The sequence below is a fragment of the Capsicum annuum genome, chromosome 10, assembly GCF_002878395.1.
Source record: "Capsicum annuum cultivar UCD-10X-F1 chromosome 10, UCD10Xv1.1, whole genome shotgun sequence".
NCBI lineage: Eukaryota > Viridiplantae > Streptophyta > Magnoliopsida > Solanales > Solanaceae > Capsicum > Capsicum annuum.
Window position 1 is genome coordinate 149,866,395 of NC_061120.1, and position 20,755 is coordinate 149,887,149.

A 20,755-nucleotide genomic window follows, 5' to 3' on the forward strand; every position below is an offset into this window, starting at 1 on the left:
GATAAGGATAAAATAGTGCCAACAGTTCATACCAAAGCAATGAATGCATATAACTAATGAAATACATACATACATACATAAATATATATATATATATATATATATATATATATATATCATGCTGGGATAGGGAACAAGATTAGCCTGAACTTTCAAACCATTAACCTAGGCTGTGAAGCATAACCGTACTAGAACAAGTCACCCAGGGGCTATAGGGGCATCATTAAGGTGACATAAGCACCAATACATGTAGTAAGGAGGACTCGAACCTCTCATTCATATACTCATTCGGGAGACTCAAACCACCCGATCATAAGGCACTCGCATTGGCTACCGTAGTGTCCATTGTTAGTCCTTCGAACTCCACTTTCACGGTTCGGCTACATATCCCTCCATTACGCCCAATTTAAAACTATCATTCCACATACACAACCAATAAGTCAATTACTTACTAAAGGTATTACGCTGGTATCGTCATACTAATACTACTTGTAAGTATACCACATCCCATTACCATTATCAACCAACCATTCATTCATTTAAATTTGGGACTCAAACCCATTGTCTAACATACACTTGTTCAATTCAAAGTTTAGGGAATCGAACCCATTGTCTAACATAGACATAAATCAAATATTTATTTAGGGACTCAAACCCATTTAGCAATTTAAACCACCAAGGTTACCATTTAGTTCATTACATAGCCAACAAGACCTTTTAAATCATTTACCAACCATTCATAATCATTAGGCCAAGCCTTAGTGCAAAACTATATTATCATGTGACTAGTCTATTCTTTTAGGCATTTTCACAAATACTTTGAGAGCATATATTTAACAAGACCAAAACCAAAGTAAAAACCATTTAATTTAGGGTAAACCATGACCCAATTGTTAAATCACAACTACAAAGCACCCACATATGAAAACCATCATCGATAACTTATATAAATACAATTTGAATTAAGAGCAAACATTGCTCAATACTATGCAAAAAAACCCTCAATTTGGTTTTCAAAACCATCATTAAAGAATCATAATCAAGCTTCAAAACACATGATATTTATGAACTAACAATGAGGCAAGAGTCACATGCCTTATATAAGATGATTCACGGAAAGAACTTGACCCCTTTAGCCTCTAGATGAACACTTATAGAAACCCTAGCCTCAAATCTTTAAGAGTGAGTTAGAGAGTATTTTTGGTATGTTTTAATCTTCCAATAAGTGTTACGAGATGCCACAACATGATATATGACCTCGGGACTCAAGGATTTTAGGGTGGGAAATCTCTGGAATACCCTCAACTTAAAACCAGAAAACTAACTCGCAGAAGGGTACGACTATACCCCCTTAATCATACCTAGGGTACGAATGGTACCCTATCTTATACCTTAGGCCTCCCCTTAGCCCCTCACACTAGTCAACATATGAACCCCACATGACCAAATTGTATCTTGACATACGAGTGCTACCCTATAACTCGTACTCAAGAAGAATCCACTAGGCTAAGTATAGAGCATCATATGACCAAACCACATATAACTCGTACACTATCATGTGACATGTATGATTCTAGTCGTACCTTGAATATAAACCAAATAAAAAATCACTGATAAATATATGAGAGGGGGACCCTAAGACGTACCCAAGCATACGGCTAGTATGATCTAACCGTACCTCATCTAGAGACTCAAACTCAAGAATATTTTCTAAGGGTCAAGATCTGAGGTGTTTCAATATCCCCCACTTAGATCATTCGCCCTCGAATGATGGGCAAGATAGTAATAGCACGATTTAAACCCCTAAGCTTCTCTACTCTTACCTTTAAGATAGAAAATAGTATACTAAGGAACCAATCCTTCCTTTAACAAACTTAGAAAATAAAGATGCAAGAAAATTAACCTTTCCTTTAACAAACTTAAAAATAAAGATGTGATCAAGAACACATACTTTCCTTAAGAATATTCGAAGTCAAAAACAAGTGCGGATACTTCGACTTTATGTCCTCTTATGATTCAAAAGTAGCTTCTTCCACCTTGTGGTACCGCCATAGAACCTTAACCGAAGATTCATCCTTTGTCTGAAACCGACGAACCTGCCTATCTAAGATTTCAACCAGAACTACCTTATAAGATAAGGAATACAAAATGTCCAACCCTTCCAATGGAACAACCGAAGAATGATCACCCACATATTTCCTCAACATAGAAACATGAAAAATCAAATGTATGGAGCTCAAGTTAGATGGAAACTCCAATTTATAAGCAACATTGCCAACCTTCATCAGTATCAAGTAGGGACCAACATATTGAGGACTCAATTTACTCTTCTTACCAATCAACATTACTCCCTTCAAAAGAGATACCTTCAAGAATACCTAATCACCTACATTGAACTCCAAATCCCTATGCCTCACATCCGTATAAGACTTTTGGCGACTTTGGAAAGCTTTCAATCTATCATAAATCACTTTTACTTTCTCCAAAGCTTGGTGAACCAAATTAGGGCCAAAAAACTTACCCTCACAGTCTTCATACCACCCAATAGGAAAACGACACCTCCTACCATACAAGCCTCAAAAGGAGCCATACCAATGCTAGAGTAATAACTGTTATTATAATCATATTCAATCAAAGGGAAATGGTCTAACCAATTACCCCCATTGTCAATCATGCAAGCACAAAGTATATCTTATTATGTGTGAATGGTCCTCTCTGCTTTTCTATCCTACTATGGGTATAAAGTGGTGCTAAGGCACACCTTAAGTCCCAAACCCCTATGAAATGACTTCAAAAAATGAGATGAGAATAGAGTACCATGATCCTAAATAATAGAAGCCAGATCCCCATGTAATTTCAAAATCTCTGTAAGATACAACTTAGAATAATCCTTCACCGAATAACTAGTCCTCACTAGCAAGAGTGAGCAAACTTAGTCAATCTATCCAAAATAACCCAAATTGAATCATATTAATTTCAAGATCAAGGAGGGCCGATAATGAAATCCATGTTAATCACTTCCCACTTCCATTCGGGCAACTCAATCTCTTCGTACAAACCACCGGGTCTCATATGCTCAACTTTCACTTTTTGGCACATCAATCACCTAGCTACATCTAGTTTTATGTTGTTCCATACAAAAACTCCCTAAGATCATGATATATCTTGGTAGAACTAGGATGAATAACATAGCGGGATTCATGTGCTTTGGCCAAAATCCTTTCCCTCAATTCATTGATGTTAGGAAAACATAACCTGCCTTGGTACCTCAAGAGACTATCACCACTAATCACAAAGTCAACAAACTTTTGATGGCCCATACTACTCTTAATATTCATCAGATCAGAATCTAACATTTGCTTTTCCATTATCTCAACAACCAGAGAAGACTGGGATACCTAATTCAAAAACACACCACCATTCTCAAAGTTCGTGAGCAAACTCCAAGAATAGCCAAATGGTGAATGTCCTCCACCAACTCCCGTTTGACCTTATCCACATTATCCAGACTCCCCATGGATAACCTGCTAAGAGCATTAGCAACTACATTAGCCTTACCTAGATGGTAGTGAAGTCTTATATCATTGTCCTTCAACAACTCAAGCCACCTCCCCTGCCTGAGATTTAACTCTCTTTAAGAAAATACATACTGCAGGCATTTATGATCAGAGAAGTTATAAACATGAACACCATAAAGATAGTGATGCCAAATATTCAATGAAAAAACCACGGATAATAACTCCAAGTCATGAGTAGGGTAGTTCTTCTCATGAACTTTTAATTGCCTAGAAGCATAAACTACCACCCTACCATGCCGCATCAACACACAACCCATCCTATCACGAGAAGCATCACAATACACTACGAAGCCATATTACCCCCCGACAGGTTCAAAACTAGAGCTGAAGTAAACTTGTCTTTCAACTTCTTAAAACTACCCTCAAATGCATCCGACCACAAGAACCCTTCTTCTGGGTCAACCTGGTCAATGAGGTAGCTATAGTTAAGAAACTTTCCATAAATTTCCTATAATAACAGGCTAAACCTAAGAAACTCTGAATATCTATAAGAGTCGCAGGTCTAGGCCACTTCTTAACCACAACAACCTTTTGAGAATCTATCATAATCCTCAAACTAGAGATAACATGATTGAGAAAAGTTACAACCTTCAACAAAAACTCACTCTTAAAAAACTTGCCATATAAACACTGATCTATCAAGGTCTGAAACACAACATGAAAGTGATCAACATGATCCACCTTACTTTTAAAATAAACCAAGATGTCATCGATGAAGACAATCACTAACAAGTCCTGAAACTGATGAAAGACCATATTTATCAAAATCCATAAATAGTGTCGGAGCATTTGTCAACCCAAAGGACATAACTATGAACTTGTAGTGACCATACCGGGTTCTAAAGGCAGTCTTAAGGATATCCACTTCCCTAATGTTAAGCTGATGGTAACCCGACCTATGATCATTCTTAGAGAAATACTTCGCATCTTGAAGCTGATCAAACAAATCATTGATCCTAGGAAAAAGATATTTATTCTTTATGGTCACATTATTCAACTGGCAATCGTCGATTTACATACCAAGGAAAACATCCTTCTTATACACAAACAACATCGAAGCACCACAAGGAGACACACTAGGCCGGATAAAGCCCTTATCTAAGAAATCTTTAAGTTTCTCCTTAATCCCCTTCAACTCAACCGGAACCATTCTATACAGAGGAATAGAAATAGGAAGAGTGTCTAGAATAAGATCAATCCCAAAGCCAATTTACCTATCGGGAGGAAGACCAGGAAGATCATCAGGGAAAACCTTAGGAAAATTATTAACCACATGGATGGATTCTAGAGAAGGACCTTCTGAGTTAGAATCTTAACTCAAACCAAATGATACAAACACCCTTTGAAGATTACCTTTTCGGCTCTAAAATATGAGATGAACCTCCAATTAGGCACTAGAGAACCCCCTTCCCATATAATAATCGGTTTAATAGGGAATTTAAACATTACCTTGTGGGTCTGACAATCTAAGAAGGCATAACATAAATGCAACCAATCCATCCCCAATATGATGTTAAAGTCAACCATATCTAACTCTATCAAATCCACAAGAGTTTATATATTAGTAACAGATACAACACCCCGTATAGACCCTTTTAGCAACAACAAAGTCACCAACCGTAGTAGAAATAGAGAAAGCATCAAAAATAGATTCACGACAAAAACCAAAATGTACAGCCACAAATGAGGTTACATAAGAAAGAGTGGACCCTAAATCAAGTAAAAAATACACATCATGAGAGAAAAGTTTCAATATACCAGTCACTATATCGGGGGGATGCCTCAGAATCTTGGCAGAAAGCAAGTACATATAAGCGATTTCGGTAAGTGTCGGTACTATAAGGAAAAACAAATACAAATGCAGCCCCCTTTGGTGCAGGAGTAGATGAAGAATCCACAGGAGCCTTAATATCCCCAGAATCCTTCCTAGCACAATAGTCATGTTGCATGTGGCAAATCTGACCACAGTAAAAACACCTTTCTTTCGTTTCTTACAAAACCCACGGTGTAACCGCCCACAAAACTTACAAGGTGGGTGAGATAGAGATAATTGACCACCACTAGCCTAATATTGGGCACCCTATGTCTGAGACCCACTATTATACTGAGACCAATGATCACCCGAAGGCTTTAGGTAAGGAGTCCAATTTGTGAAGAAGGAACTAGAGCTCCCCCACTTCTTTTTTTGGCCACTTATTGCTATTTTCACCACTCTGCTTAGAAGACCTACACTTCTTCCCATGCCTCTCAGTAAACTCAAAGTGCTTTCTTTTCTCCACCTCCACTTATTGTATATACATAAACAATCTAGAAATTTCCATGTCCTTGATCAGCAAGACAACCTTACTCTCAAGGATCAACTCTCGTGATAACCTAAAAGCAAATTTTTGCATCCTAGACCTCATATTAAACACCATATTTGGAGCAAATCAGGACAGCTGATAAAATTTCAAGGCATACTCCTTAACAGGTATCCTCCTTTGCCTTAGATTCACAAATTTCTCTGATTTTGCTTCCCTCACCTCTTGAGGAAAGAAATGGTCCAAAAAGGCATTAGAAAAGTAATCCCATAATGCAGAGTCGACACCATCTCCCTTACATTGTTCCCACTTCTCACACCATTAGTATGCTATGCCTTTCAGTTGGTAGGTGGCACACTCCACTCCTTTCACATGTGCATAATATGAAAAATATTCACCATCTCACCAATAAAGGCTTGAGGATCCTCTTCAATCTTTAAACCCATAATTATAGGAGGATCAACCTCACGAACTGACCGACCCTTGTGGCCTTAGACGATGAAATAGCCAGAACACCACGCTTTGACTAAGAAGCTACCAATTGAGTCAACAGATTTATAGAGAGATAAAACTCAGCATTAGTAGCCGCCCCTAGAGGTGAATGAGCAGGGTTAGTGGGGATAGGTGAAACTCCACAAGGATAGCCAGATGCAGTGTCCCTTGCCTTGGTCTGGACACCCAAAGTTGGACGAGATTCATCCACATTATCCTCATATGGGACAGATGAGTTTACATTAGCTTTAAATCTTCTCGTAGGCATGATCTGCAAGACAAGCAAATGAAAATCAGAAAAATCTAAGACCTTAGACTCTATAGCGTGAAATAGGACAACAAGAAAGTGAAATATTTCTAAATGCCTTATAGCCTCTTCCTTATGAGTGTGGTGTGCTACACACTTTTAAAATAGACTCTTTAAGACACGACTTTGGGGACTCCTATCCGATAAAATAGTGTGTTTAACAACACTAAAACTCTAGGATTCACAATTATGACCAACCCGACTGAGTTCAACCAACCGATACCAACCATACAACCCTAACCAAAACCAAAATAACAACTAAGTACAAAGCTAAACCATTCCACAACTTAATAAGAAAGGATGGAACAATCATAAATACAGTCAAACAATATCTTCCCCAATACCAATGCCAATACTAAGGATAATACTACTACCGACACCACCTATACCAACCTATAACAATTCTATAAAGCCTCTATCCGAAATTGAAACAATATTCGATCGGAACATGCCCCCAACCATAGCCAAATACAATGTCCCAAACTAAACCAATGAAAAAGTGTACAAAATAAGAAATGGAGACTTTCAAAGTATTTAAGCACACGACTTCAAGTTAGCACAAGCTATATCCAAAGTTCAAATATACTAAGTCGGAGTTATAGTATGAACAACACCTGCATCGTGTGGGGATACAACATCATAGATGGTTAACGAATGGAGCGCTAGCATATAACTCAATAATAAGTATTAAATAGTGCAAACAGTTTATACCAAAGATATTAATGCATATACCTAATGAAATATATATTTTTCATGTCATGATAGGAAACAAGATTAGGATGAATGTTAAAACCATTAACCTGGGCTGTGTAGCATGACCATCCTAGAACAAGGCACCCACAGGCTATATGGGCACAGCTCTCCCTTAGCTGGAAGGGCCTCAGTATGTATAGCCACACGAACCAGAGAATATCCATAATCAAAATGCCTATATGGGGGACTCAAACCTCTTAGAATCATCAAGGAGATATAGTCACCAGTACATGTAGTAAGGGGGACTTAAACCTCATATTCATATACTCATTCGGGGGACTTGAACCACCCGGTCATATGACACGCGCACCGACTAGCATGATTTCCAGTGTTAGTTCTTCGGACTCCACTTTCAAGCAAGCACATGTGCAAACCATCATCAATAATATATATAAACACAATTTGAATCAAGAGCAAACACTGATGAATAAAATATAAACAAACCCTTAACTTTGGCTTTCAAAACCACCATTAAAGAATCATAATCAAGCTTCAAAATACATTTGATTAATAAACTAACAATGATGGAAGAGTCACATGCCTTATACAAGATGATTCATGGAAAGAACTTGACCTTTTTAGCCTCTAGATGGACACTTGTAGAAACCCTAACCTCAAATCTTCAAGAGTGAATTAGAGAGTGTTTTTGGTGTATTTTAATCTTCTAATAAGTGTTATGAGAGGCCAAAACATTATATATGATGTTGGGACTTATGGGTTTGGGGGTCGGAAATGTCTAGAATACCCCTAACTTAAAAGATGAAAACTAAATCACAGGAGGGTACGGCCATACCCCATTAACCGTACCCTAAGGTACGAATGGTACCATATCTCATACCGTAGGCCTCCCCTAGGACCCCACACTAGTCAATATATGAACCCTATATGACCGACTTGTATCTTAACATACGAGTGGTACCCTATAACTCGTACCCAAAAAGAATCCATTAGTCTAAGTGTAGAGCATCATACAACCCAACTACATACGACTCGTACATTATTATATAATTTGTATGATCCTAGTCGCACCTTGGATAGAAACCAAATCAAAACTCACTGATAAACATATGAGAAGGGGACCCTAAGCCGTACCCAAGCATATGACTACTATTCTTTAACCTTACCTTGTCCATAGACTCAAACTCAGGGAAATTTTCTAAGGGTCAAGAACTGAGGTGTTTCAGAAAAAAGTTAGAGTCGTTAATAGTACCGCAACAAATCATTTAAAGATGGAGATTGATAATCTCAAGAAAGAAACTATTAATCTCAAAGTAAGAATATGGTGTAAGATAAAAGAATCTCTGATTTACAAGATCAAAGTCTTTTCACAGGTAATATAAATAATATATCAGATACTCTAAAACAGGAATTTCTCCAAACTATTGAAATTATAGAGTGTCAAACTTTTACACAAAAATTACTCTTTTAATCAATTATAATTTTAAGAGAAAAATTCACAACTCTTATTGATAGTGGGGTAGATTTTAATTGCATACAAGATGGCTTAATGTCTTTTAAATATTCTATAAAATTACTCATATTTTAAGAAATGCTAGTAGTCATAAAATGAGAGTTGAATGTAAATTTTCAAGATACATATTTGTAAAGATAAATCATTTATGCTAGAAATATTTGTTTTGGTAAAAGATATTACCGATGAAATTATTTTAGGTATCTCTTGTTTTGTTCACTTGTAACCTATTATCAAGTGGAATGAAACTGGTACAACTAAAACATTTGATAGTAAAGAAATAAAATTTGATTTTATTTCACCACCCTATTAAAATTTTTTAAATGCAATAAAAGAAAGAATATTTCAAAAAACTGACAAGTTGATTTTCAACAAATTAAAATTTATAGTCTAACTATTGAAGAGACTTTACAAAATCCTAAACTAAGTTTAAAAATTAAATTTTTAAAAATTATTTTTTCTTAGAAATTTGTGGAGACCACCCAAATATATTTTGACAAAGAAAGAAATATGCTGTTAGTCTTCCATATGACGAAAACTTTAAAGAAGATATTATTCCCACTAAAGCTAGGCCACGTCAAATGAACTCAGAATATTTGAAACTATGAAAAAAATGAAATTGAATCATTAACAAATAAAGATCTTATAAGACATTTCAAATGACCATGGTCATGTACTACTTTTTATGTTAATAAACATACGGAACAAAAAAGAGGAGTTTCAACATTAGTTATTAATTATAAACCTCTTAATAAAGTTTTTAAATGGATCAAATATCCAATACCTAATAAAGATGATTTATTGGATAGTTTATATGACACCATTTTGTTTTCAAAATATTACTTCAAATTAGGATATTGAAAAATTTAAATTGCTGAAGCAGATAAATATAAAACTATTTTTGATATCATCATGGGTCTATTCGAATGGAATATCATGTCATTTGAATTGCAAAATGTCCCCTCTGAATTTCAAAATATATGAATGACATTTTCATGCCTTATAGCAATTTCATAATAGTTTAAATTGATGATATACTAGAATTTTCAAAAATAGTAGAAATACGTTTTAAACATCTTAATTTATTTTAAAATAATTATAAAAATGGATTAGTAATATTTAAATTCAAGATTTTTCTTTTCCAAACAAAAGTTATATTTGGAGGACATAATATCGAAAATGGTAAAATAATTTTCATAAATAGAAGCATTGAATTTGCTTTAAAATTTTTGGATATTATTACTGATAAAATCCAATTGCAGAAATTTTTGAGAAGTTCAAATTATATTTCTACTTTTATAAAGGATCTTGATAAAGATAAATCTATTTTATATGATAGATTGAAAAAGAGTCTAAAACCTTGGACTTAGGATCATATTCAATCAGTCAAAATATTAAAGCAAAAGTTAATAACCTACTATGTATTACATTAGGGAAAAAAATAATAGAGAAAGATGCTTCTGACATCGTATGAAATTATATAACAATATTCTTCACAAGAGAAACAAGCATATTTTATTCAATTTTATTCAAAAAATGTAATAATAGCGCAAAAAATTATGTAACTACTGTAAAAGAAATTCTTGCAACAGTAAAATGTGTTTTAAAATTTTAAGGAGATTTATATAATCAAAAGTTTTTAATAAGAATTGATTGCCAAGAAACAAAATTCATATTTAATAATGATTAAAAATATGATGTTTCTAAACAAATGTTTGCAAGGAGACAAACTTTATTGGCTTCATTTCATTGTGAAATATAGTATTTAAAGGAATATGATAATAGTTTCATGATTTTCTCACTAAAGAACATTTAAATTGATAACTTTTCTCTTATACAATATGATGTAATAATTTTTAACCTTCTCTAATAGAGGAAGGGGAAGAGGACGAACAGAAATAGGCTTGGGCAATGTCCTAGTCCAAATATATCAGGAATTCGTGGATTTTATTAAATCCAAAAAGGGGAAAAATGGCATCCTTTCATTCTAGTTCGACAGATGATGATAACGAGAGTATTGAATTATATGAACAAAATGAAGAAGATGAGTTCATGCTTGTTCTAGATAAAAATGATTTGAAATGGAAAGATGACCCATGACAAATAATGTAGAGATACCTAGACATTACATCATATGCTACTATTGTATATAAATAGAGAATGATTTTTGACATAATACTCCCCTGTACAGGATCATCTGAAATTCAACATTTTTATCCTTCTAATACTAAGAAAGTTTATAACTTTTAAAAAATTATTATAAAAAATATTTTTACTCCGAAAGAATGGGGTCTTAGTACTCTTAAAGAAAATGATTATCTTAATCCAGAATTAAAGTTTTTGATTAAATTTAATTATTGAGATTATGTTGAAAGATTTAATAAAGTTATTTTTATGAGAAGTATAATAGAAAGGAATCACGGTTTCTAAAAATTTGTGGTAATATTTTAATCAAAACCTTCCTAATTGGATTGGATAATTGTAGTACAGCAAAATTTCTAGGTAAGTTTCTAATAGTTCTTCATATGTTTAAAGGCATAAAATAATTTATTTAATCATATATAAGTGTCAAGATCATTTACCTAGTGTGCAAAGTGATTTTAATGGGAAGAATGTTCATAGGAACCACTTAGAACAAAGTTGAGTTGAGAACTTTTGTTATCGACAAATTTTTGTACTCGATCCTACAACGGTCAAATTTATACATGTATAAATTCTAGAATATATTGAATTTTAGAGCTTAAGACCCACCAAATCATAGGTAATTTATTTATCTTTCTAACATATCCGATTTTGCCTTAATATCCTGAACAAAAAGTTATGAGCATTTTTACGAGCAAACCAGTAAGGGTCTAGGATAAAAGCAAGGCACGCCTTGTGTGCTCCGAGATAAGAGCATGGAACACCCTGTGTGATCCACTTTAAGAACTTGGCAAACCCATGTTCCTAGAGACGCTAAACCTAACATTTCTCTTCATTTTTTTGTGGGCGAACTAGTCATTTATATCCTAAATCATCCTATAACTAATACTAATGCGTTTCTCCTTATCCCATAACCCAAATACAAGATTAATTTTCTCGCATACCCTCAAGAACACCAAATAAGGGTTCTTCCCCAAAGTTCAACTTTCAGGTTTCAAATTCAAGTTCTTCTCAAATTCCTTCCGTCACAAAGACACGTTGAACACTCCCTACTTTAATTACTATTCAAAAGTATGAATTTTATAATTGTTATTCTTATTTTATTGATGTTTTAAAGTAGGGATTGATAATTGTTATTACAAATATTAAACATGAGTTTTTCCTTTTCATACAAACTATTTTTAACCACTTGTGGAATACATTGGTGATTTGAATAAATGAGTGAAAGGATGTATTTCATTATATAATTTTGAAATGTTGAGTACTATGTATGTTTGAATTATGGCTTTCAAGAATTTATGAAAAGGCTTGAATTTAAGATAATGAATAAAAATGACACCTCATCCTTTTGAATCATCAAAAGTAATGAACTTTGCTTGTTCTAAGATATTTATGCAAACATAATGACGCATATGCTTATGATTTTGAATAATGGGTGGGGAGTCTATATTATTTTATGATAATATTTCTTTGGCATGATATGAAGGAATAAAAAGTTTTGGTATGATGGTACCAATAAATGATAATGAAAGAAATCAATCACGACCCAAGCTAAGGACCTGGCCACGATGGGTATCCCGAACCATGAAGGCTTGAGAGACCTCTATAACATACTATCATAAGCATAATCCATACATAAATCAAAATGCGAAAGATATAAAGAAATTCAAGTTGATCCTATGATCAATATATGTCAATAAGGTTATGACAAGAAAATACAATACTCAAATTCCGTCTATGAAGCCTCTACTGAATACTAACAGCCTAGACCGAGACAAGGCACCCTGGATGGACCATAAACTGAAATAAGCCAACTTATGAATACATGCCTTCTGAAAGATTGATGGCTCACCAATTCTGTCATTATAAAAAATGTTCTACTGATATGATGGACGACAGTACTGTTCCTCAGAACCTGTATTATGGGTGGGGATGAATATTTGGAAAATATTGTTATGCAAAACTAACCAAAAATAACATATGTTTCAAGTAAAATAATAGAGAGCATTGTGAAACAGTTTAACATAATATATATAAATGCACATGGGCATATTTAAACAGCTTCAAAGCATTCTTGTAAATCATTGACTTAACTCTTTGCTTTAATTCTGAGCTAGATGGTACACCCTACAATTCTGATTTATCCACGGTCTACATGGGTTCCGAATCTCACCCCCTGATTGGGGCCCAGTACTTATAGCCACACAAACCGAAGAATAATCTTATATATATGCATGGGGGACTTAAACCACCCAATCATTTACTAAGGTGACTTAAGTACCCGATCATTTAATGTAATTAGGGGACTCGAACCTATCAATCATACAATAAGGTTGAATCGAACCACCCGATCATAAGCAGGGGACTCAAACCCCAGGCTATTTAGACCTCCATGTCGGCAAATGCGATTTCAAGTATTAAGACCTTGCACTCAATGCTTTCTTTGGGTAACCATTTTGTTCTCTTTAAGCACAATTTTAGTCTCTTAAAACCATGCTTCATGCTCAAAATATTCATTTCTTTCATATTAAGGACACTCCATAGTAGGCATCGTCACACCTAGACTTGCAAGCCATATCATATCATATCATATCATATCATGTACATAGTTCTTTTTATTCAAAAAATATTGATGAAAACCAAAAAATTTGCATATCACATGCGAGTTCTTATTTAAAAATTATGTGAAAACTTATTCAAAACATGCTCTTTTCAACAGTTTAATAGATAGTGGCTAATTCTTTCATCAATAACATGTTATTTCTTCATTAGGACACAAGAGCCTTTAGGATGAGAAATACCCCTTTTGAAAATGAGTTAAAGAGGAATTTAAAGCTCAAGAATTTGCATCATTCATAAAACATCCCCAACACTAGTCACACATAAATCTCATGATTGAAAAAAGAGACTTATAGTTCATGCTCTCAAACCCATTTCACAATTCATAACATGTTAAGATTATAAATTTCATCATGGGAGAGGGAACTTCACGAATCATGCTCATATATAACTTTTAAAAACTCATATCATATATGTATATAATTATAACTCAAGTTTATAGGAAAACCTCATGATAATTACATACTTTCATCAAAATGGGTTCATGATGCATGATCTTCAAATGATTTCAAAACGCATAATATATGCGCACATATAAAATTTAAAGCTTATCAAAATATCATAATTACGCCCATGAGATTTAGTATAGTCCCACATACCATTTGATGGAAGAAGATTGAATGGCAACCTTGATTTTGGAATCTATAAGCTTCACTATTAAGAAATCCATTCTTGATGTTCTTGAGAGGGAGAGAATGAGAGTTTGGGGGATTTTAATTTGTTTTGGAATGAACTTCGGGTTATAAGATGGATTAGGTGTATTATGGGGGTAAAAAACACCTTTTTGCCATTCTTTTAATATGGAAAAATGTGTTTTAGTGTGTAGGAAAGATGGTTTTCTTAGCGGACCTAATGCAGAGCAGTAGCTTTGCCTCGCGACCTTAAATGTAGAGCTCCAACATTTCCTCGTTACCCAATCACAGACCCTACACAGTTTCTCACTAAAACACCCATTGCATTAGAAATGGGATTCAAAGGGCTTTAATTTGATATATAACGGGCCATGTTACTCCTTATATTCTAGTAGTAATGGTCATTTGAAGTTGACCAAAAAAAAATCATCAACTAAAACTCAACTGGTAAGAAAGTACTCAACTTGACTTTGAGCTAGGAGATTTTATGACATATACTCATCTCCAAAGATGTTCTCACACTAAAAAATTGTTATTCATACTTATTTCCAACTAGAAATCATAGGGTTCAGGTCTATATACGTTGAAAAGATGGTTCAACTTTAGCCCGCGAGTGTGAGGTGTTACATTATCTCCCCCTTGGGATTATTCATCCTCGAATGATGTGCTGGAACTTGTTGAAGTTCTAAAAGTATGGAATGAAGTACGTAACTTCACATAAGGAATTCTCACTCTACTAAACGTGCAAAGTGCACCAAAAGAGCTTTATCATAACCCCGAGTGAACCATGTAAGCACGAAGCATGAGATAATTATAATTGTCATATACATGACTTTGTACATATGTTCTATGGATCATAATCATCACAACATAAGGTATGATTTTATTTGGTGATCATAGGTCTTGATTGTCATAATACCTAACATGAAATAAGGTTTTGTGGGACATAGGAGTCGAGGCATTCTCCATATTACACGATACCATGAATAGAACTTAAATTTAGTGACACTACTCGACTATGCTCTATACCATCAATTAGTCACTTCATCATTTCCCACTTACACTTCCCCTACAACACACCTAACTACAATAATCCGAGTCCCACTATATTGTACTTTCTTGTTGAAGCCTAACCTAGACTAGAAATGTGCTAGATTAAGCTATGAAGTTTCATACTATAAATTCCTTCAAGAATATTACTCCGCCTTATCACTATGATAAAACCACTTCTGGTCTTAAATCAAGTACCAACCACATAGCACATATACACCAAAATATTTACGCATATACACCAACCTTATGGATCTCACCACTAAAAATCAACAACTTCAATCACTCTCACAAAGAATTTTGCCACATATCCCTTTCCTAACTATTTCCCATAATGAAAGTTCATTTCCCTCTTCCCTTTTCACATGTAACCTTAGCTCGAGGTAGTCACACCAAAATTTACATAATAAGAAATATCTACTCTTTTATCTACGACATTACTATGATTCCACAACCAGTATCATTCTTACACAAGGAGGGTCATTGGGGGACTAGAGCACAAGCATCACAAATGGGAGTAATACTATTCAATTATAACTTATATTTATTGCACTACTTAAGGTGGGGCATGAGATGTAAGTACGATGAAATAGGCACGAAGTGCTCTATCTATCAAATGCCTAGATCACAAATAGACGGTCGTTCTTTCATTAACATAACATGACATGAGTTATTAGGACTGGGCATGATGAGAAACATGAGTTCATATATTATGAGTTGTATAACATAAAGTTGAAATACATGTAGCCAACGATTGAGACAAGGATTACCACTTGAAGCAATTGATCCTCATTAAAGAACTAAAAATAGCCATGATTTTGCATAAACCTCATCACTTTGGGCTAGACCCAACGTAAAATGAATCGGTAATATATAGAAAACATAGTTCCTTAGAACTAAACATGATATGAGACACAAATTTATGGATCATGAACATCATAAAATAGAGCTTGAATACTTGAAATATTGGATTACTGAGACATTATTGATTCTATTTTGGAGGTTAGAACATGACATAAGTTGCATAGATAACTCAGACCTTAGACATAGGTAGGACTTGAATACATAAGACATTGGTAGATGTCCTCTTAAATTGAAGTAGGAGGAGTTTTCTTAAATAGGAATAGATTTATCATGTCTTTTTTCCTGAAACTGGATTCCATGGGAAAATTCAAGAACCACCTTAGTCCATCATCTCTCCCTTAGATCAAATTCGCAATCCTAGACTTGCGAATATATCCTCTCATGAAATCTATGACCACAACTCTTACCACAACGGGGGGGGGGGGGGGGGGGATATCACTATACACATAAATTCTAGGCTTGTCCTAACATATTATTATAGGAAAAGTAATAACTTCTTGCAATGGCATTCCTACAAGGGGCACTACTCTTAACTTTATCAAGCCTCCAGGCTTGAATTCTAACCTATCTTTCAACCTAAGTTTTTGTAACGAACCGAGACTACACCCTAGTCGTTACACGATGCTTACAATCCCGAGGGACCACAAGCTAACCCATGTGCTAGTACCTTCTGTGAGCACTGAATAATAATACTGAAATTGATGCAAAAAAATAGGCTGAAATGCCATAAGATTCAAAACATCTGAAATACTGATAAAATATAACCTCTGTAAAACTGAATACTCCCTGAAAATCTAGCTTGAAAAGACTCTAACTGAATCTGTCTGAAAGTGGAGTTGATGGAAAAATCCCCCAACTAACTCCGTCTTCTACAATACTTCTAAGTTGAATTACTGAAATAAAAGAATATCCTCGATAGATGAGGACTCATTGATAAATTTGCTACTGTTGGTTAAATCTGGCTTAGTGCGGTCAGGAACCTGAGCGTCTAAACCTATGATACAAAACATCATAGCGCAGGAAAATATGCGTCAGTACGTGGTAATGTACTGGTATGCTAGATGAGGTAAGACTGAATTTAAGGGTTCATATGCATGAATAATAACTGACTAAATAATATAGAGTTACTGAACATAAAGTACGTGCATACTATAACTGAGATTTTCTAAATCTAAGTACTGAGTTCTGCTAACTGTATAACTGATATCTAAAATTACTGATAACTGAATTACTGATAATGATTAACTATGTATGACAGTCCTGATTCTGTGAAACTGAACTTAGTTCTAAACTGAAGATTGAAACTGATACTATGAGAGGTGATCATCTAACCGACATGCCCCAAATGAGAGAAGATAACTAAGAAGGGGTCCAATCTGTAACCCCAATTGGAAGGGTGTTAGTACCATTCCACAGGTAAAGACAACTGTTGTGGAGTCAGTCCTAACTAACGAGTAACCCCTGAGATGATTCCTAATCTAGCAGGTGATCCCTGAGTATGTCAGTCCTATCTAACGGGTGACATCTCATAATCTATGTTGGCTACGTAGTCCTGGAGTTTAAGGATTGATTCTAGGGACCCAGTCCTAACTATCGAGTGTGCCCACATCCCTAGGCTTGCTCAGTGTTGAATCTTACTCCCATTTGAAAGACACTAAACTAAGTATACTGAATTGGACTGGACTGATACTGAGATTACTAAGTTTTCTTAAGTTCTGTAACTGACCGAATTCTACTGAGTTTTGTAATGGACTGAGAGTACTACTAATCATGGCATGACTGATACTATTCTATAACTGACATTGGCTCTACGTAACAGCTAGATTGTCGGGTATTAAATACCCCTAGGACTCGATAGCATGAAAAGTAAAGCAAAGAATAATCTTGAATAACATGACAATGATCACTTGGTCATGATTCTTTCATAGAGACATTTCATCAAACACTTGTAATGCATTAACTTGTACATACATAGGATAACATAATAACATGTCATCCCTTCACTAGTCAATTCACATAACAATTTGATCAAAAACTTGTAGGGCATAAGCTTGTTCATATACTAACATGTCATTATTTCATCACTTTATTCACATAGACATTCAATAAAACACTTTGGGGAGCACAACTTCATGCACATAGTCTTGGATAACATATAAACATGGAAACTACAATGCCCAAATTAAAATTCTGTGGGTTTAGCACGTAATTCTTATAATTTCCCACAAAAATATGAATCTAATTTTATGAATCATATAATAATCATGAATTAAAACCCAATTAACATCATAGACACATTAATCACTTTGTAAATTCAAGGGTTTATCAAGATAATCACATATTTACCACACATGCTATTCAATTTTATTAAACTTGCACTTAAATCATGGATTGAAACCCAACTACTATCATGAACATGAACTCAATCTAATTCAAACATGGAAATCATAAATCAGAGATCTTGTATATTTAAAAAGGGATTCTTGAACTTTATAGGTGAAAGGGACCCATGAATCAACATCTAACATAATTGAGAAGAAGAGTTCTTGGAGAGATTCTTGAGGATTGACCTTGATTCTTGAACTAGGGTTTTTGCCTCTTGAAAGAGAATGATTTAATTTGGGGAAAAACTGAATGAATAATGGTGTAACTAGGTTTATTAGGGTTAAATTTCGTGTTAAAGGCTGACTAGGGCCATAAAAAAGACTTAAATGTCCTTGGAATGATTTAAAAAACTCAAAATTTAAAATTGGAAATTAACTGAAAATTTTCGATATGGGCTCTTAGCACGACGCGGCACTATTGTGCCGTGTACTGGAAAGTGAAAACTGAGAATTGGACCATCAACGCGATGCAGTGGGATCGCATTACCCCTTGGATGCTACCTGGAAGTTCACGACAATGTTGTGGGATCACGTTGGTGTCCTGGAACCTGACAAATGTGAAAATATACTATGGCGTGACGCGCCGATATCGTAGTACCTCATCGAAAAATGTCAAATCTAAAATTGAGCCTTGACGCGAAGTGACAATTTTACGGAGTCTCACTGGTTTTTGACAATTGTTATTTTGGCTAGCTCTGCGAGGCATTGATGGATCAAGTAGTACACTGTGTTACTAAAATGGCTCTAACTCTTTGCTTGGGTGTTGGATTTGTGCGAATTTGGTATCGATGGAAACATTATTCAATTTCCCACACAATAAAAAGTCATAATCTGAAAAATTCCACATGTATAAAAGTGTATTGATGTTTAAATCAAGACTTTGATATTTTTGGGATGTATTTAAGCTAGGTAAAAGAACGGGGTGCTACAGTTTGGGAATGAACAGTGACCCAAAGTGGAAGTTTAAGGCTCAAAGATGGGTTATGAAATAAGTTGGATGATTTATAGGACATAAAAGGACCAATATAGCCTTAATACACTTTAATAGGGGAGGTATGCGGCGCAAAGTACATGGAAAACCTCCAGCTGTGAGTGCAAAGCCCAGTGCAAAGCAACAATTTCACGATAAATAGAACAGCGTGAAACTGAGTAGTGAGCCTTCACTAGCTCCCTTGTGGATTGAAGCACCCCTTTGAGACACACAACCAATTTTTCATGCCCTAATCTTCTCAAATGCATTAGAACCTATCTGTGGACGTCTTATATTAAATCTAGGGACCACATATGCTCATTTTAAGCATAATTTAGACTCCACAACTCTAGGACTATTACAAACTCATTTCTTACACGCTAATCCTTATATCCATATATACATATATTCATCAAAGTTTTCCACTCAAACTTCTCATACATTATCACCCTAGGCATCTTTCAGACACTGTATCAAGCCTACTAATTCATTTACAAAAATTTATCATCACTACCCTTGAGTAAATATCATATCACTATGACCAACATCTAAAGTTCAAGATTAAAGAAAAATTAATCCTGTACCACCAATAAATCATACCACATACTATACTAGTCCAACAAATAGGGAATTCAACCTAAATTACTTATTCACTCAACTACGACCTATAAACATATATTCTTTACAACACCATTACAACACCGTAAAGTTTACTACATATCTTCTCACACATTATACTAGTTTACCACGACTATCGAGAAAGAGATTCATTATGGATAAAGTCATATAACAAGGATAGTTAATCTTAATCTTATATAGTAACCCATTATGATCTATTAGTATATTCTGCTTTCTCACATCATATATACTTATCCATACATATATCCTAACTTCCTTCAAGATTCTATTTATATCAATAAGTCTCTACTTATAACTTATTGGCTAATCTACCCCTTAAGCATAATATCTGCAATAATAATACTGAAAGAGACTGAATATACTTCATATCTCAGGATCAAATGCATGATTGATATATATAGGGGTAAATACTTGAATAAACATACTTTGAAGCACTAATAGGCTCCTCTTGAACTTTTATTGCCTCGATAAAAAGGCATGGCCTTTAAATTAGAGCAAGGAAGAAATTTGGATAACTTTCATATGGAAGATGTAATAGCATGAACTAGAGTATG